This window comes from Lacerta agilis, chromosome 2 (assembly GCF_009819535.1).
Source record: "Lacerta agilis isolate rLacAgi1 chromosome 2, rLacAgi1.pri, whole genome shotgun sequence".
In the NCBI taxonomy this organism is placed as follows: domain Eukaryota; kingdom Metazoa; phylum Chordata; class Lepidosauria; order Squamata; family Lacertidae; genus Lacerta; species Lacerta agilis.
Genome location: NC_046313.1, coordinates 105,155,057 through 105,169,219, shown reverse-complemented (window position 1 = coordinate 105,169,219; position 14,163 = coordinate 105,155,057).

Below are 14,163 nucleotides of genomic sequence, written 5' to 3'. Positions count from 1 at the left end.
TTTCTGTGATGAACCTGAAGCCTGCCTCTACAGCAGTGGCTGACCTGCAGTTCTTAACGTGCAATATATGAAAGTACCTGCGTGGTTAGTTTTTAATTAATGTAGCCTATGTAATAAGTTGCTGAAGGATTTTAAAATGATAATTTGAACATTTCCTGTAGAAATACCCTGGGTAAGAAATGTTATCCCTTCATATATAGCCTACAGTGACTGTGGACAAGTGGTTTTTATAAGGATTTTAATGTTGATATTTCTAAAATATGTGGTATGAAAGACCAGAAACAAATTACTTTGTACTGGAAGGACAAATCTACTAATAAAGCTTTTTTTTTTTTTTAAAAAAAAAAGACTTCCGGTGGAGCTGCGGCCATTGTTAGGAGCGCGGAATAGCCCCTCGAGAAAAATATATATATATATATATAGAATTGTAGAGTTGGGAGGGATCCCCTGCAATGCAGGAATCACAGCTGAAGAATCACTGATGGGTGGCCATCTAGCCTCTGTTTTAAAACCTGCAATTCGTTTCTACCCCTCCCAGAGCTACAATTCCCAGAGTTTGTTTGTTTTTTATTTAATTTATATATCACCCTTTGTCGGAGGACCACAGGGCGGTTCACAATACAAAAACACCCAAGTTTCCTGTGAAGAAGGATTGATTGTTTTAACCACTCTGGGAATTGTAGCTGTGGGAGGGGAATAGGAGTCTCCCCACAACTATGAAACTGCAGCTCCCAGAATTCATGACTAGTCACATCTGAAGGCAGCCCTGTCTAGGGAAGCTTTTTAATGTGTTATATATATATATATATATATATACACACACACACACACACACACACACACACACACACACAGTGGTACCTCGGGTTACAAACACTTCAGGTTACAAACACTTTGGGTTACAGACTCTGTTAACCCGGAAGTAGTACCTCGGGTCAAGAACTTTACCTCAGGCTGAGAACAGAAATCGCGCGGCGGTGGTGGCAGCGGCAGTGGGAGGCCCATTAGCTAATGTGGTACCTCAGGTTAAGAACGGTTTCAGGTTAAGAACGGACCTCCGGAACAAATTAAGTTTGTAACCAGGGGTACCACTGTATGTTGAAAACCACACAGGGTGGCTGGCGCAACCCAGTCAGATGGGCGGGGTACAAATTATAAAATAATAATTATTATTGGTACCATTGTCCTTTAAATGTGAGGTGTGAATGTGGCCTAAATTCCTGAGTGCAGTGAGTTCTTCATTAAGCCTTGGTGGGCAGCACTTGGTTGGCCTGACTGAATTACTGCCTCCTGTAGAGGTGGATTGGGGCCTGCATAAAGGGACAGTCACAGTAGAAACCACTCTTCAGAGCCAGTAATCAGGAGGATGCAGCATTGCCCTGAAGGGAGATTCTGAATCCCATAAGGTCAAATGCACTGTTTCTTAGTTGTTGCCTTATGCTCACCCAACCCAGTCTCAATTCTTTTATTTGCCATCTTGCGTTGGCCTCCCACTGCAAGGCAATGTGTTGACTTACGAATCAAACTCAGCGACGGCAATGACTCATGCGCAGCTTCGGTGAGCAGCGAATGCTCCCAAATAGGCAGTTAGTGGCACAGGAGATGGGTTTCCATGCTTACTGATTGTCCATTATGGGCCAGGTAATGGTTTTTCAGAGCTTGCACCTAAAGAAGCATGCTTTGGAGGTTGCTTGGTGCAGTTCCGGACACGGCGCCTGTGACTCTTAATAACTCTGTAGCCAAGAGAAGGAATGGATCCCGCAACAAAATGTTGCAGCAGCATGGCATGCTCCCCTGTTAAGGATTCCAGTTGTGCTGTGCTTCTCAATACCAGTTAGTGGGGAAAGGACACCAAGGGAAATGCCATTGTGCTCAAGTCCTGCCCACCAACCTACAGAGGACCCTGGACAGTTAAGTCCAGTCAAAGGCGACTATGGGGTTGCTGCGCTCGTCTTGCTTTCAGGAAGAGGGAGCCGGCGTTTGTCCACAGACAGCTTTCCGGGTCATGTGGCCAGCATGACTAAACCGCTTCTGGCGCAGCAGGACACTGTGACGGAAGCCAGAGCAGCGCACGGAAACACTGTTTACCTTCCTGCCACAGCGGTACCTATTTATCTACATGCACTGGGGTGCTTTCGAACTGCTAGGTTGGCAGGAGCTGGGACAGCGCAATGGAAACTTACTCAGTCACAGAGATTTGAACCGCTGAGCTTCCAATCAGCAAGTCCAAGAGGCTCAGTGGTTTAGACCACAGCACCACCCGCATCATATATAGCTGGTTGGCCACTTTGCAAGACTACTTGACTAGATGACGCCTTTGGCTTGATCCAGCAGGGATCTTCTTGCTTTCTTAGTCCCCCTCTCCATTACTAATATTGTTTCACCCCAGGAGTCAGTCAGTATCTCATAGCCACTGAACACATTCCTTCATTGAGTTCCATACGATTCTCCCACCAAAGAGGCCTTCTGTATTTTTCAAACCATGTGATTACCCCAACTTTGCTCATATTCCGCATGGGTTGGTGCCTTTTGGCAACGACACTCAGAGCCCGGAAATAAGAAAAAGGAAGATTCTGACGGATGTAGCTTCTCCCATCTTAGTGCTTAGAAGCAGTAATATCCTGAGAGTTGCAAAAGGTTGATTTAGAACTTCATTATGAGATCTGAACAGGAAGGCTCTCATGCTGCAAAACTAACTACAAAAACAATTATGCAAGGATGCTCTCAGGCATAAAGGTAATGGTAAAGGGACCCCTGACCATCAGGTCCAGTCGTGTCCGACTCTGGGGTTGCGGCGCTCATCTTGCTCTATAGGCCGAGGGAGCCGGCGTTTGTCCGCAGACAGCTTCCGGGTCATGTGGCCAGCATGACAAAGCCGCTTCTGGTGAACCAGAGCAGCGCACGGGAACGCCGTTTACCTTCCCGCCGGAGCGGTCCCTATTTATCTACTTGCACTTTGACATGCTTTCAAACTGCTAGGTGGGCAGAAGCTGGGACCGAACAACAGGAGCTCACCCCGTCGCAGGGATTCGAACTGCCGACCTTCTGATTAGCAAGCCCTAGACTCTGGTTTAACCCACAGCGCCACCTGGGTCCCCCAGGCATAGGTCAGCAATAAAACAACACAGTGTATGATGCCAGTGAAGTTCATTCTTCATTCAAAACACAAAACTGCTCTGGCCTAGTGATCACAGCAACTCTTCCCAGTAGGTCTTGCCCCAATGAGGCAGTTGCGAGGACTGAAGGTCCCCACCTTCCCATGGCTCTCTAAGGCTCCTCCTCTTCCCAATGAGTCTGAGACTCTGACGCCTTGTCTGCCTCTGCTGCACCCTCTTCATTTCTCTGCATGTTCTGGAAAAGCAAGGGAGAGTGGAGCTGGTTGGAGCAGGAGGGGGAGACTCTCTGCTTCTTCAGCTGCTGAATCTCTGCCTCTTGACCCCTGCTCTGCTTCTGCCTCTGATTCTAGACTGCTCTCTGCCACAGCCTCTTCCTGCTCACTAAACCCTGTTGCCTCTTCAGCTTCTGACACCTCCTCCTCCCAGTCTGCTCCCTCTGACCACTCATGGTCATCCCACCACCAGTTCCTTGGCTCTGAGCCTTCTTCCTCTGGGGGTTCCCATGGGGGTTCCCTAGCTGGTGCGTCCCACCACTCCTGGATTCAACCAGCCCACCATGACAGTTACTTGTCTGGAGGCGGGAAGCATCCTGGTAGCAGGTGATTCAGTTAGATAGTTGAGTGGGCATACAGACCACAAAATATACAAATGTAAGATTTTTATTTTTATTTTAACCCAGAATATCTGAGTTGTTCATGGACGCTTCAAAGTATGGCAATACCTATGGGTTTAAGGAAGTCCCTTCAGCTCTTAAGGTCTCTTGTTCCTTTGCCCCTAGAATATTCAGATAATGCTCCAGTTTTCTATTTCCTAGAAAGGTTTTCTAGTGAGAGGAGATGCAATAAAAAGAAAAACTGGAGAAATCTGGTTTGGAAATACTTTGACCCAATTAGAAGTGAGGACGTGAGGGTTTAGCCCCAGATGAAAGGCTGTTTTATTACGCTTTACCGGCTATAATTTTCTTGCTGCCCATCGCCACCGGATGAGCTCCCCTATCACTAGGCAGAAGCACCTCCATTTTAATAGAAACACTCCTCAGTGTCACTGGATACCAGGCAACCTCCTTCCCATAAAACCATCCCGTTTGTTTTGTTCCCATAAAACCATGCAATCGCTGGCACTCCTGCCTCGGGCAGCCGGTGAAGTCGCTAAGGAGCAGCTACAATGGAGCCGGTTCTAGCTGCCCCCTGGAAGATCATCTTCCCAGCAATCCTGTGCCTTGCGGAAACCGGTAAGACCTCCTGGATTTGCAGCCAAATCTGGTGCATATTTACTTGGAAGCAACTCCCGCTGTGGTCAATGGATCTTGCTCCCATGTAAGTGTGCTTAGGATTTCAGTCTGTGTGTGTGTGTGTGTGTGTGAGAGAGAGAGAGAGAGAGAAAGAGAGGCCAGAATTTTTGACACAAGCTACAGACAGTGTAGTGTAGTGATTACAGTGATGGACCAGGACTCAGGAGTTCAACCCCCTACTAAGTCCAGAAGCTCACTGGGTGACCTTGGGCCAGTCACCAACTCTCAGACTAACCTCATGGGGTTGTTATGAGGTAAATATGGAAGGGAGAGTGATCTATGCCACCTTGAGCTCTTGGAACAAATGTCGAGTGTCAATGCAATAATAAGTAAATGAAAGCCATCCCTCCCACTGGGCAATGTGGAGCAGGCTGTCTAATGCAGCAAATTTGGGGGACCATTCTGGGGAGCCTTCCCCTGTTGAGTTGGATAGCTCAGTTGGTTAGAGCATGGTGCTGATAATGCCAGGGTTGCAGGTTCAATCCCCATAAGGGACAGCTGCTTACTCCTGGATTGCAGAGGGTTAGACTGGATCAGGGTTTCCCAAACGTGGGTCTCCAGCAGTTTTCAGACTACAACTCCCACCATCCGAAGCTAGCAGGACCATTGGTCAGGGATGATGGGAGTTGTAACCCGGACCATCTGGAAACTCAAGTTTGGGAAACGTTGGGCTAGATGATCCTCAGGGTCCCTTCCAACACTATGATTCAAGGTTGTCTTATATCGTCAGACCACCGCTTCATTTGTCTAGCTCAATATTGTTTACACTGATTGGCAGCAGCTCTTCCCATGGCCTGGAGATATTGGGGATTGAACCAGCATGTGCTCTACCCCGAGCCATGCCACCCCCTCCCTTCAGTATCCAGCTTGCATGAAAGAACTACGAAGTTGCCGGAGAGTTGTTCTACAGGGCAATCTCATACCGATGCAGGAATTTATATATTTCTTATTTTCAGCACCCACAGGTCCTGTTATCACTGAAGGAACCACTGCAGAAATGAAGATATCACCCAGCATAAGTGGCGATACCGTCGCTACGGCACACGGCGCTTTGCCGTTTGTAACAGGTGTGGATGTTGCCATTACGGCAGCCCACATCCCTCGAGGATATACATTCCTATTGACTGTAAATGTCACAGCTCACGGGGGAAACACAGTTGTTACTGCTGGAGGAAGTATCACCACCAACGTCAACGTAATTGCTAGAGCCACCACTGGAGAAGTCGGCAACAACGCAGTAGGTGGCGAACTTGAAGGCCCCATTTTGGGAGGTGCTGCCCACACAGCCACCCCTGACGCCTCCTCCGTGGCTTCGGAAGGTGCCTCTGAAAGCACATCTCCCAGCGTCAAATATGCTGCTTCTACAACCCCGCTGTCTGCTCCCTACGCAACTTCTCTGGGTCCTGAGAGTTTTGCTACAACAACCCAAGCTGGGGCTGGGTTGGATGTTACAGGAAGTGACACCAGCTTCTTGGAGGAAGACTCCCCCGGCCAGGAAGGTTTTGCCTCGACGGAAAACCCTGAGAATCTGACCCTCCCTCCGACAGAGAATTTTACTGGCGCCGTTGCTGTGAAAACTAACACCCCGCATCAGGAAGAGACCACCGTCCCACCTGTAAATGCCACCCCCACTCTTAGAAAGTCCACTGCCCATGCGGAAGGTACTAAGCAACCAATCTATAGCCCCGCTGAGTTGGCTTCTTCAGGGTAGAACTGCATGTTACTTTAGGGCACTGGGCATAATTCAATGCCACAGTATCTGCTTTCAATTCAGTGGTCAGTTCAATTCATCACGCTTTCGATTCAGAGCTGGGAGAAACCCCTGCCTGAACTTCCTTGAGAGCTGCTTCCGGTCAGTGCAGACATCGCTGGGCTAAGGTGGGCCAGTGGTCTGATCCAGTATAAAGTAGTTCCTAGGTTCCTACTTCTGCAAAGTGGTTATTTGCTTTGGTAAACCCAGAGCAGACTCTCCCGAGTGTCCCTATTTTCCGGGGACAGTCCCGGATTTACAGAAACTGTCTTGGTTTCTGATTTGATCTCAGAATGACCCACTTTTCCTTAGGATGTCCCTATTTTCATTGGAGAAATGTTGGAGGGTATGGAGTTACTTGACCCCTGAGTCAAGGAGATAGTATATAACCTTTAGAAGACACCTGGGCAGCCCTGTATAGGGAAGTTTTTTTTTAATGGAGCCAGTGTGGTGTAGTGGTTAAGAGCGGTAGACTCGTAATCTGGTGAACCGGGTTCGCGTCTCCGCTCCTCCACATGCAGCTGCTGGGTGACCTTGGGCTAGTCACACTTCTCTGAAGTCTCTCAGCCCCACTCACCTCACAGAGTGTTTGTTGTGGGGGAGGAAGGGAAAGGAGAATGTTAGCCGCTTTGAGACTCCTTCGGGTAGTGAAAAAGCGGGATATCAAATCCAAACTCTTCTCCTCTTATTAATGTTTTATTATGTGTTTATATATGTTGGAAGCTGCCCAGAGTGGCTGGGGAAACCCACCCAGTCAGATGGGCGGGTATAAATATTATTTATTTATTTAATAGGGCACCCTTGTATTCATCAGAGGACTGTTGGAGGGTATGCAAATAGTGAGGCAAGGGGACACTTTGTGGGGGGAAACTGGTGGTTGGAAGGAGGGGGATGTCTAACCCTTCTTCTGCCTGCTGATTCTCCTAGGGACATTCCTCCCCACCTTACACTTTGGAATGCAAACATGGAGTTTGGAATCCCAAGTTTGCCTTGTAGAGTAGTGGCTGGGGCTGGTTGGAACCAGTGGGATGCTAGGTAGGGAGACCACCAGCAGGTGGAGCCAGAGTCAACGACAGGCAGAACCAACGAATTCTAGCCTTGTCTGCCACTATCCTCCCTGCTGAGTTCTACAAGGGCAACGGTGAAACGGAGGAGAGGATGGGGAAACTGACAGGCAGTAATGCAGCCCCTTTGGACAGGTAGTATGAAAAAAACAGGCAGGTGGGGGGAAATGAGGTTGGCGGCTCCATTCAGTCTTAACGGAGGGCTGTGGGTTTGAGCCCCATGTTGGGCAAAAGATTCCTGCATTACACGGGGTCGGACCGTACAATTCTGTGATCCTACAGCCGAGCTATGACCCAGTAATGTTGGAGGGGATGACAAGGAAGAAGCAGAAGTAGTAGCAGCAGCAGTTGGGTTCTCGAAGCAGGATTTTTAAGACAATTCAACATTCTCACAATAAAGGGGTTTCTGGGCAATATGTGTGCCTTCCCATAAATCACTACTTTCAAGCAAAAATCTAAGTTGGAGAACATTTTGATGTAAACCCCCCCACCACCAAGCTGCCATGTGTTTGGAATGTGGATCACCCATAATAAGTTGTTGATGAGGAAATTGTTATCTGTTTAGTTCATATATCTTAATCCCGTCGTTTTGTAGAGGACACCACGTGCTCTCCCAACTGTGCTGCTTTTCCAGGGTGGGCCACAGTCCTCCTATGCCTGACGACGTCATTCTTCATTTTCATGCTGGTTGGCTTCCTGTTTTTGGTAAGTTTTTTTTTTTTTTTTAAGAATTGGTCAGCTCTGGGTCCAAGGCCTATGAAACCTCACCAGAGCAGAGAAATAGCGTTTACAGCTGCCTGGAAGTCAGGAGGACCCTGAAGGTCTCTGAAAAAGGCAGGGCACTTGGGTGGAGTAGAGTAGAAAGCTAGTCTGGAACTTTGTTCCTGGTGCCTGTTACCCCTGATTACAAAATGCTTTTTCCTCCTCCACAAGTATACCCAGGCCCATTCATTTGGCAAAGGACACAACTGTCCCAAACATGAGCCCTGGAGGAAACACTAAGCCATCACTTTGATGGGAGTGATCCTGCTTAACAGAGGGGATGCTTAAGAAAAAAAAATTAATTGATTGTTTAACTCAACAATGGGAGCATTGCAAATGGGCTGTACTGTGATCCATTTGAAAGTGTGACTCCCTGCTAAGTCCATGAACTTAAATTGTCCTGTTCTGTATATGAGATCAATTTCATTTTGTAAGATATCTTGGGAGGATTTTGTTCAAAAAGACAGCATAGGAGCTCTTTAAATCAGAGTGGGGGAACCCTTTTCAGCCAAAATGCCACATTCAAGGGCTTGTATGCTACTTGCGGGAGGAGCCAGATGCAAAAGTGGGTGGAGCAATGGATATTACCTTTTTCCTTTGCATGGCTAGAATGTAGTATTCATACCGTTCGACCATCCCGATTTAAGTGGGACATCAGAAGCCATCCCGGCTTCTGGTTGGATCCTGGAATGTCCTGTTTTTGGTTTGGCACTCTGGCGCAAGTCAGCTGACTCCCACAAGAGCTTGGGACCAAAAAACAAAAAGAAAACCAAGCTTCCCAATTTGGATCACCCAGATGTTGGAGGGTATGTGTATTCAATACAAAACCAGAGGTTTCTGAGCAGTGAAGGGTGTAGCCTGGGGAGAGACCTGAGGGTCAGATAGACACAGACAGCTGCATTTGGCCCCTGTGCATGAGGTTCCCCACCCCTGCTTTAAATAAAGAAAATATACCGGTAATAAGGTTGCAAATCTTCCCTCTCCTCCAAGGAGCTCAAGGAAGCCTACATGGTTCTTCTCCTCCCCTTATTTTATCCTCAGAACAACCTGTGTGGTAGATGAAAAGAGGGTGATTGGCCCCATGAGTTTAATAGGTGAGCAGGAATTTAAATCTAGGTCTCCCCAGTTCTAGCTAGTCCAACCACCACATCACATAGAATCATAGAATCTTAGAGTTGGACATCCTTTATCCAGATCTTTCCATTTGTATCCTTCTGCCTAGAGACCACAGCACACAAATTGCTGCTTGGCGGCCCTCACCCTTCTTCTTCTTCTTCTTCTTCTTCTTCTTCTTCTTCTTCTTCTTCCTCTTCCTCTTCCTCTTCTTCTTCCTTGGCAATCACTCATAGCTGAGTAAGCTTGTCTTCCATAAACACAGTTTTAAAAGTGAGTCTGTAAGTGACTGTGGTGGCCAATTCTGGATCCACACGTCCTTCCACAGTGGGGACATTGGTTTCCAGGTAGGAGCTGATCACGGTGTGGATTTGCCAAGCATGCCTTCCTCTTAGCATGTTTCTCCCTTTTGTCCTGAGTTTGAGCGTCTTCAAAACCCATGACACCTTTGGTGGAGGCTGTTCTCCAATTGGAGCGCTCGCAGATCAGTGTTTCCAATTTGTTAGTGTTTATACTACATTTTTAAAGATTTGCCTTAAGAGAGTCTTTGAACCTCTTTTGTTGACCCACCAGCAATACGCTTACCATTTTTCAATTCGGAGTAGAGTAGTTGCTTTGGAAGACGATAATCAGGCATCCGCACAACACCCACCCTGGCCCTGACATAACAGTTGTAGTCATGGGCAAGAAGGCTAGAGGAAAAGACCTGGAATGTGAAGATGCTCTTAGGTTTTAGGACAAAGAGGGAACTTAGGCTGGATCCAGATGTGCAGCAGAGTCAGAGGGTGTTCAAAGGTCATCGAGTCAGCCCTTTTGATGAAAGAAACCTAGTAATGTCTACAGTAGAATGAGGTGATAAATGTTGAGGTAACAGGAGGGACAGCGTCATTTCAGACTGGAGGTGACGGCAGATGATCTTTCCAAATGCTCCTCTGTGTTAAAGAAACAAAACAAAACTCATCCATAGAAAACCAGCTGAGCAGGCTAAGGGCTGGGCTGGAACCTTTCTCCCTGATGTTTTTGATTTTCTTATTGCACAGCGTTTTGCTTTGTCTTTTTAACTGGAGAGGGCACGCAGTCTGCCCTGCAACCCTCAGGAATGGCTCCTCTGCCTTATTCCCAACATCATTGTTCAAATCAGGCCTTGAATTAGTAGCACAGTTCAGTAATTATAGGCTCTGGACAATGTTCTTCCAGGAGGGTGGCTGTTCTGGTGGTAAACTGTATTACTTCAAATGGACTTACGGGCGCCCTCTAAAGACGCCTACATTCCAACATTTCTCCAATGGAAATAGGGACGTCCTAAAGAAAAGAGATATTCTGGGATCAAATCAGAAACCAGGACGGCTTCTGTATATCCAGAACTGTCCCTGGAAAATAGAGACACTTGGAACGTCTGCAGATGTGCGTTACTTCTTCACTTACTTCAGAAAGCCCTGGTGTGTTGGTTGGGGTGGAATCCTGCTCATTCTGCTGAATAGGATGGCCCTAGACATCTGCCCTCCAAGCTTTACCCTAATGGCACCACTGGCCTTAACTACAGTGAGGAAGAGCTAAGTCAGAGTCAGAGATTTAGGAAGCTGTGGCCCTCTGGTTGTTGTTGTTCCACCAGCCCCGACTTGTGTGGCCAGTGCTCAGGGATTATGGGGGGTTGTAGTCTGAAAGACTGCCTCCTTCCTGACAGATCGTCACGTGTGTTGAGATCAACAGAGGGGACCTTTGTGCAGCTCCACCTCCCTCAGAAATTTGGAGTGGGGGCCTTCTCTGTGGTAGCCCTTCAGTTTTGAAATTCACTCCCTGCAGAAGTCATAGAATCATAGAATCACAGAGTTGGAAGAGACCACAAGGGCCATCCAGTCCAAGCCCCTGCCAAGCAGGAAACACCATCAAAGCATTCCTGACAGATGGCTGTCAAGCCTCCGCTTAAAGACCTCCAAAGAAGGAGACTCCACCACACTCCTTGGCAGCAAATTCCACTGTTGAACAGCTCTTACTGTCAGGAAGTTCTTCCTAATGTTTAGGTGGAATCTTCTTTCTTGTAGTTTGAATCCATTGCCCCGTGTCCGCTTCTCTGGAGCAGCAGAAAACAACCTTTCTCCCTCCTCTATATGACATCCTTTTATATATTTGAACATGGCTATCATATCACCCCTTAACCTTCTCTTCTCCAGGCTAAACGTACCCAGCTCCCTAAGCCGTTCCTCATAAGGCATCGTTTCCAGGCCTTTGACCATTTTGGTTGCCCTCCTCTGGACACGTTCCAGCTTGTCAGTATCCTTCTTGAACTGTGCCTGGGCTCCTCACTAGACGGCTTTCGGTGAATGCTGAAGACGCACCTTTTTACCTTGGCCTTTGACACATGAGATGTGTGTTTTCAGCGCCCTCTCTGTTCCTGCAGCTATAATCTGTTTTAACTGTTTTTAATTCTGACTTTTTAACTGTTTTTACCTGCCCTGCGACCTGGGCAAGCAATAAATTTAAATAATAATAATAATAATAGGCCAACGACATCTGGGAGGGCCACTTGCTCCCCATCCTTAAGCTAAGTGGTGGTAAAATAGGTAAGGAAATATTGAGCTGAAGTGGCAGCTGAACAGTCAGGCGACCATAGAGTCGCAATGACCTGGACTTGGACCCTGGGTGTGCCTCACTGAATATTTTGGAAGCACAGAGTGCCATCACCTATGAATCACAGCACCTCCTTATGAAGTCATACAACATATATCTATCTATATATACATATATATTCCTTCTTTTCCTCCTAGTTTCCATACTGGACAAAGGTTGCACACCCCACTGCTGTGCCGTGCGGCTCAGCCCTTCGAAAGTCAACTTAGCATTTTCCCTGAGAGGGAGAGAAAGAGACTTCGCTGAAATGTCAAAATGAGTCGCCTGTGTAGGTGCTTTTCTAGATGAATGGGGTTTTTCTTTGTTTCTTTCTTTCTGTTTTGCTGCTTCGATATGTTTGCTTTTAAAATAAAAATCGCAGACAGTGGATAGTTTTCACCCACTTGAATTTTGACTAGCATGTGTAATCACCAGCCTTCTCTTCACAGTCCTAGAACCTGTTTCTAGTGACAGGACCCAGTCTTGGAAACATGTGAAGTTATAGGGAAAGGAGAGGGTTTCTGTAATTGGTCACTGGGCCTGAGTTCCTCCAATCCTTTCATATATGGTGGCCCACAAAAGAATGGAAAAATTCCCATTAACTTCCTGATTGGCTCCCTTCTCTATGCCCAATTTTCAATAAAAAGGCAAAAAGAGATCCTTTGTTGTTGATCTACGTACTGTTTACCCGGTTGATCCTTGGCCACACACATTGATATATAGGGTTATTCCTGTTCATAGTGAGTGATTGTGTGCTTTTTAAGGGGCAGTAGCAGCAGATGAATTGTTTTCTCCTTACAGAGCTTGAAGTGTACCTGTTGAACTCCTGTCTGTAATGAAGTTGTTAAAGTTACAGGAACTTTGCCAGAAAAAGGGATGTAATTCTCATGATTCATATTTTGTTTATGTTACTGAAGACTGGATGAATTAGTACCAATGAGCTGTACTTCCTGGAGCTTGGGGGAGGAAATTATTTATTTCTTGATTCTTTCTGTTAAATGCCTTTTGTGGGGTTGGTTTGTATTAATGAAGATGTTGTGACATGCTAACGACGTGTCCGTGTTGTTCATGTTTGTTCTTGTGCCCAAGGAAGATGAGTATTTCTCAGCTGCTTTTTTTTTTTAACCTAACATCTGCATGGACTTTCTCCCATGTAAATGTAAGCAGGATTGCATCTGAAATTACCATATTTTTCTGTGTATAAGACAATTTTTTTTCATAGTTTTTATACACGGGGGTCGTCTCATACATGGTTTTCGGCAGGGCGATCAACAACTTCTCTTAATAAATTCTTAATAATTTTGGGTTCAAAAAAATAGGGGTCATCTTATACACAGGAAAATATGGCACTTGCATGGTGTGGAGTCCAAAATACACCTCACGCTACTACAGACCTCCTAGTTGAAGTCGGGTACTCTAGGGACCCAGGTGGCGCTGTGGGTTAAACCACAGAGTCTAGGGCTTGCCGATCAGAAGGTCGGCGGTTCGAATCCCTGCGATGGAGTGAGCTCCCGTTGTTCAGTCCCAGCTCCTGCCCACGTAGCAGTTCAAAAGCACGTCAAAGTGCAAGTAGATAAATAGGGACCGCTCCGGCGGGAAGGTAAACGGCGTTTCCGTGCGCTGCTCTGGTTCGCCAGAAAGCAGCTTAGTCATGCTAGCCACATGACCCGGAAGCTGTCTGCGGACAAACGCCGGCTCCCTTGGCCTATAGAGCGAGATGAGCGCCGCAACCCCAGAGTCGGACACGACTGGACCTAATGGTCAGGGGTCCCTTTACCTTTACCTTTTACTCTAGACAGTGGCTACATTTACATGACAGTTTATTCCCTTTTCACTGAGTTTCCCTGTTGATTTCCACATTATACTTGATGTAAAGGCCACTTTCTGAACTATAGAGAAATATATACATATGCATTGTGACTTGCCATTATTTTTATTGACTACAGTTTAGTAATTCTTTATTGTAATTGTTAAGTGTAAACTACTTAATTGTTTTTTTCTAATATTTAATTCTACTGTTTGCTATTATATCCTAATAGATTATTGAATATTGCTCTATTTGATGTAAATTTTTTATTTTATTTTAAAGTTATCATGACTTTTTTTTGTATCTAGCGTTATAAAAGCAACACTGATTAATAAATGAATCCGCTTGTGCAGAACTAGATAGTGCCATTCGTGATCAAAACCTTCTCTAGGATCCACTGATTTTCCCTAAGAGGGCTTCCTTTACATGCATGGTTCCCCCACCCCACCCCACCCCACTCCAGCTTCCTCCTCCAACATCAGCCACAACCACCCATTCTCGGGCTGCCTATCAGCACCAGACCCTTGAAATTTTGATAATACTCTCATTTCAAAGTAGGTTCAGGGGAACATAGAATCATAGAATCATAGAGTTGGAAGAGACCACAAGGGCCATTCCAGTCCAACCCCCTGCCAAGCAGGAAACACCATCAA